A 6,122-nucleotide genomic window follows, 5' to 3' on the forward strand; every position below is an offset into this window, starting at 1 on the left:
TATAAAGACAGCAGTGATTAACCAAGATAAATGCTACAGTAAATTAACAAAAATATAGGATTTCGTTATTTTCTTTGGATTTAGACCTTAGAATACTATTAGGCCTTGGAGAAGGCAGTTTAAATTGATTTGGTAGAGGGTCCTAATGTAATGCATCAGAGCAAAATGAAAATCAAAAATCAGATAAAATGAGTGACTTTTAAAAATGTAACAAAAATAACTTGGAATTAACATAAATAGGTAATAACAACCATGATGATCTTGAAGAGGGTGGCACTTTCAGGTACTAATGAGACAAGGACTACTTTATTTTGCTGCAGAGGAATTACTGGAAATATAAGCAAAGACCAGAGAATAATAATACAAAAACAGCTTAATAAACCTGTTATTCTGGTAAGAGTGAGGTAGTTATTACAGGATCAAAAGCCTGAACATTTTATTAATCATGAGTTAAAAGATTAAGCTGAGATATAATTTTACTGAGGTTATAGAAAAACACAAAGAAAAATAAAGAATTAGATAAAGAGTTAGAGCTTCTAACTTTTCAATGAATTCCTCTACATGGGTTGCATGCAAATCCAGGTGTCATGGTTACATATTAGATTTTGGAAAATATAATTTAATAATTAAAGTTAGCAGTTAAAATTTTAATTATGTAGAACCTAATTATAGAATTTAAAAATAATTTAGAATAGAATGTAGTCTGGATATTTACATAATATACTTACATTAAAATTGTACCTGTCATTCTAAGGGAAGAAATTATTTCTTCTTGTGTGTTCACAACTGTCACTATCTTATTCCTAAACCTGCTTATTCTGCCTGACACCAGCCACTCCATTCTACAATCCATTCTCCATCAAGATTGATGTTTGTGTGTGTTTTTTTTAGAAGGACTCTCACTTTGCCACCAGGCTGGAGTGCAGTGGCATGATCTTGGCTCACTGCAACCTCTGCCTCCCAGATTTAAGCAATGCCCCTGCCTCAGCCTCTCAAGTAAATGGGACTACAGACACATGCCATCACGCCTGGCTAATTTTTTTTTTTTTTTTGTATTTTTGTATTTTTGTAGAGACGGAGTTTCACCATGTTGGCCAGGATGGTGTCGATTTCTTGACCTCGTGATCCGCCTGCCTCGACCTTCCAAACTGCTGGGATTACAGGCATGAGCCACCGCGCCTGGCTTAAATTGATCTTTTTAAACCAAGTGTCTGAAAATGCCTTTTTAAGTTCAAAATGGTGCACTGAAAATAAGAACTTGTCTCTCTTCTCTCCTAAGTCCACAATACAATTATAGCAAATGCAAATGCTGATAGATAGAATAACCTATCGAATTTGCTTCACAAATTTGCATGTCATCCTTGTGCAAGAGCCATGCTAGTCTTCTCTGTTTAGTTTCAATTTTAGTATATGTGCTGCCAAAGCAAGCACAGGATTATTTTTAAAGAGATATTCTTAAATTCTAGGCTGAAGTTCCAAGTCATATTGGAACACTGATGGATCGAGGAATATGTGAACCTACCAAACAGGCCACATGTGTACATGTGAACAGTCTATGATGGAGAAAAGTCCTTATCCCAGGGAGCTACCTGGATCAAAGACAGCAATGCCATGCAAGGTGGAAGTATAAAGAACAACTGAAAACAAAGTTAACTGGAAGTCTGTCTAATGAAATATGCTAGTCAGGTGTTCCACACATCATCACTACTAGCCTTTTCCTTATTTCAGTGAACACTGAGCATAAATAGCCCAGCTTTATACTATCAGAAATCCAAATTAGTACTCTTATTGAATATTAATTAATTGTACAGGGATAACAAAGGTTTTGAAGTTTCTAAAATGGCTTTTCATGTAAAGGATAAAGCTCTCCTCATTTTAACATCCGAAGATGCTAAAATGTTTTCTCCTCTGCTCACTCTAATTGTGATAAGCACTGTCTCTACCTGAGTTCTCAATCCTAGTCCTACCAGTAGTGCAAGAGACCTAGCAGAAAAATGGACATACACAACAGAGAAAAATCACAAGTCACCAGTCTTCCATTCTTAAATATAAGTGAACTAAGAACCACTATATATATGAAGCATAGAAAACCAAGATAACCAAAAAACAGCTGAGCAGTGAAGAAACAAAAGTAGATCAAAAAACATAATAAAACTTTAAAAACAAAATTCCAGTGTATTTTAAGGAATTTGAAAAATTAATACATCCATTAAGGAAGAAAAGGAGGCTCTGAAACATGTAAATTATACCTGCAATGTGAACATATTACTATGTTCCTGGGATGGCTATGATTTAGTATAATAATCCAAAGAAAAATTTTATTTTCTATTTGAATTAAGAATTTTCACTTTCTTTCCAGAAAATACTTTAATATAAGTTCTAATAAGAAGCATAATCCAAAAATTTTTAAAATTATGTCTTTTAATTCTCAAATGAAGGTAAATATCAGCGATAAAGACTAACCAAAACAAGAAAAAGTAATCAAAAGCATATAAATTTCACCCAAACAAATATATACTCAGTTGCTGACTGTTTTGCTTACATATGCTTAATAAATGGACTAGTCACTGTGCTCTTTGGCACAAGAATTATGAGCCAAATTTGTGTATTAGTAGAAGAAAATAAAATAAAAGCTTAAGTTTGTGTTTTATTTTATAGTACTATAAAAGAAAAGAAAAATTATCAATGTACAATTCCCATGAATGATCCACAAACTGCTGTCACAGTAATTGACAAACTGCTAGTTGTTTTCTTAGATATTAGTATTACTTTTCGGAAACAAATGAAAATTCTATCAAATATATATATTACAAAACATTTTCAGCTTCAGGAAATTAATGTTATCTCCTTCTTACCCACAGTCTTTAATAACCACTGTGAATGAACTATCCAACTTTTCCATGAGATGAATGTACAGAAACATTATTGTATTGCCTTGGATTTTGAAATTAACATGGATTTTGAAAAAATAAATACCATAAGTAAAGTAGAATTGATTTATAAAAACATGTATTCAATAAATATAAAAAAAATCTACAGTGATTGACTCTTAAACTCTTTGCTATGACTTATGATTCTTTTTCATTGTGGGAGGTAAAACATAGTTCAACTTTTGATATTCAACTTTTAATTCTGTCCCTTGGTTCTCATAAAATGGGGTCCACTATGTGCATTTATGAATGCAAAAGACATTTATATAGGCACATCATTCACTGTGTTTATGCCAGAGAATGCCAAAATGTAAATCTCTTTGCAGGATGAAATGTTTGTTATTCAGACTGCAAACTGAACAGCTGTGAGGGCTGAGAAAGTATCAAAAATCACCACACAGGATACAGATTTTAATTCCTGCCCTTCGCGCATTTATGCACAATTACAAAACAAAAAGCAAAAACAAACCTGCACATGTATTGGTCCACAAGGGAGAGAGACAGTGAAACGTCAAAGTTAAAAAGTCAAAATATCAGTTTAAAATCTTTCTAATTTGATTCTGAAGCAAAAAGAATGGCATCTTAATTTTAAATCTCAGCCTGATTAGCTTTATTCAAATTTAACAATGCTTGAGGCACTCTGATTTCCCTGAATTAATTAATGCTTTTTCCTCTTCCTTAGTACATTTTTTTTTTCTGTTTTTCTACCTATGCTAATGCTCTTCATATTTTCTTCATATGTTCTTATTTTTGAGTCCGGGTCTCACTCTGTCACCCATGCTGGAGTACAGTTGTGTGATTACAGCTCATTGCAGCCCTGACATCTTGGCTTAAATCCTCCCACCTCAGCCTCTTTGAATAGCTGAGACCATAGATACATGCCAGTATGCCAGGCTCATTTCCTATATTTCTTTTTTTTTTTTTTTTTTTTTTTTTGAGACGGAGTTTCGCTCTTGTTACCCAGGCTGGAGTGCAATGGCGCAATCTCGGCTCACCGCAACCTCCGCCTCCTGGGTTCAGGCAATTCTCCTGCCTCAGCCTCCTGAGTAGCTGGGATTACAGGCACGCGCCAACATGCCCAGCTAATTTTTTTAATTTTTAGTAGAGACGGGGTTTCACCATGTTGACCAGGATGGTCTCGATCTCTCGACCTCGTGATCCACCCGCCTCGGCCTCCCAAAGTGCTGGGATTACAGGTTTGAGCCACCGCGCCCGGCTATATTTCTTTTTTTTGGAGAGATGGGATCTCAGTATCTTGCTCAGGGTGGTCTCAAACTCCTGTCCTCAAAGCATTATCATGCCTAAGCATCCCAAAGTGCTGAACAGGCACCTGCCTGATCTAATTTATCTTTTAATGTCAACATAGTTTCTGCCTCAAAACTGTTCTCTAAATTTTGTCCAGTTTGTGTTCCTTTCTCCATTCACTTCATGCAAATTAAATATAATGTTGTTTATTATGAAATTACCACATTCTACTGTATATTATAGCTATTTACTTTCTGTCTCTGATGCACTGTCTTTATTAGACTGTGAGCTGATTCTGGGATTTGACTCAGAACAATTTTTGTGTCTGTTCCCCATGGTGTCAAAAACACTGTGGTTTGGATATAATTAATTTCCATAAACATTAATTTTCTTATTGTAGAACAGATGAAAAATCTAAGCATATACTTATAATAGCTAAGACTTGACTAATATTCATCTTTGAAATTTCAAAATGAAGGGTATGTCAATATTCCACTACAACCTTGTAAACAAGCAAACAGAAGTTTTACATAACTACGAGCTCAGACAACTACCTAGAAAGCCAGACATTTACCAAGATGATTTGAGAGAAATGTATGTTCATAAAATAGGGGTAGCTATGGCACTGCATGTGTTGGTAATTGATATGGTTTGGCTGTGTCCCCACCCAAATTTTACCTTGAATTGTAATAATCGTCATGTGTGAAGGGTGGGTCCAGGTGGAAATAATTGAAAAATGGGGTCAGTTTCCTCATGCTGTTCTCCTGGTAGTAAATAACTCTCATGAGACCTGATGATTTTATAAATAGAAGTACGCCTGCACAGGCTCTCTTTCCTGCTGTCATGTAAGACGTCCCTTTGCTCTTCTTTCGTCTTCTGCCATGATTGTAAGGACTCTCCAGTCATGTGCAATGATAAGTCCTTTAAATCTCTTTCCTCTATAAATTTCCTTTATGCCAGTCTCAGGTATGTTTTTATTAGCAGCACCAGGACAGACTACTAATACAGTAAATTGGTATGGGGTAGTGAGGTGCTGCTGTAAAAATAAGCAAAAATGTGGAAATGACTTTGGAACTGGGTAACAGGCAGGGATTGGAACAGATTGGAGAACTCAGAATAAGAAGACTCTGTGGGACTATTGGAAAGGCATGATTGTGTTTTGAAATGTGAGTACATAAAATCTGAGAAGGGCCAGAGGTAAAATAATATGGTTTAGCTGTGTCCTCCGCCAAAACCTCATCTAGAATTATAATCCCCATAAACCACATAATTCCCACAGGACAAGGGAGAGAACAGGTGGAAGTAATTGTATCATGGGGGCAGTTCCCTCCATACTGTTCTCATGATATTGAGTTCTCGCAAAATCTGATGGTTTTATACATGCTTGGTAGTTCTTCCTGCTTTCATTTTTCTTCCTGCCACCTTGTGAAAAAGATGCCTTGCTTCCCTTTTACCGTCCACCATGATTTTAAATTTCCTGAGGCTTCCCTAGCCATGCAGAACTGTGAGCCAATTAAACCTCTTTCCTTTATAAATTACTCGTCTCAGGCAGTTCTTTATAGTAGTGTGAAAATGGACTAATACTGAGGGCTTGAAGTACTTTGCAAAGGTGACTCAGCTCTAATCATAATGGGAGATAATGCACTTCTTTTGAGAGGTCCCTCTGTAATTCATATTCTATGGTTATTGCATGTCTCAAAGCTTTTTATTTTATTTTTGTGGGTACATAGTAGGTATATATACTTATGGGGTACATGAGATGTTTTGAAGTTCTCAAGTCTTCTCCCAAAAAAAAAAAATGGATTCTGAATTTTGACAAACTCTAATCCAAAATAAGCATTTCCATAGCATACCACACTAACAGATTTTGGGGTCATTTGGAGGTACTGCAGACCTGTACCAAATTATTATCTGTGAACATGAGGTTAAGCACCAAAAAAGCTCAAT

At 35.5% G+C, this 6,122-nt stretch overlaps 1 non-coding gene across 1 annotated transcript; it reads right to left on the bottom strand.

Annotated features, from left to right (window-relative positions):
* Positions 1-1,324: 1,324 nt before the first annotated feature.
* LOC120360868 (U6 spliceosomal RNA) lies at positions 1,325-1,431 on the bottom strand. Its single transcript, XR_005577269.1, has one exon. It is a non-coding gene; the product is annotated as a U6 spliceosomal RNA (small nuclear RNA).
* Positions 1,432-6,122: the final 4,691 nt, after the last annotated feature.

The sequence above is a fragment of the Saimiri boliviensis genome, chromosome 9, assembly GCF_048565385.1.
Source record: "Saimiri boliviensis isolate mSaiBol1 chromosome 9, mSaiBol1.pri, whole genome shotgun sequence".
NCBI lineage: Eukaryota > Metazoa > Chordata > Mammalia > Primates > Cebidae > Saimiri > Saimiri boliviensis.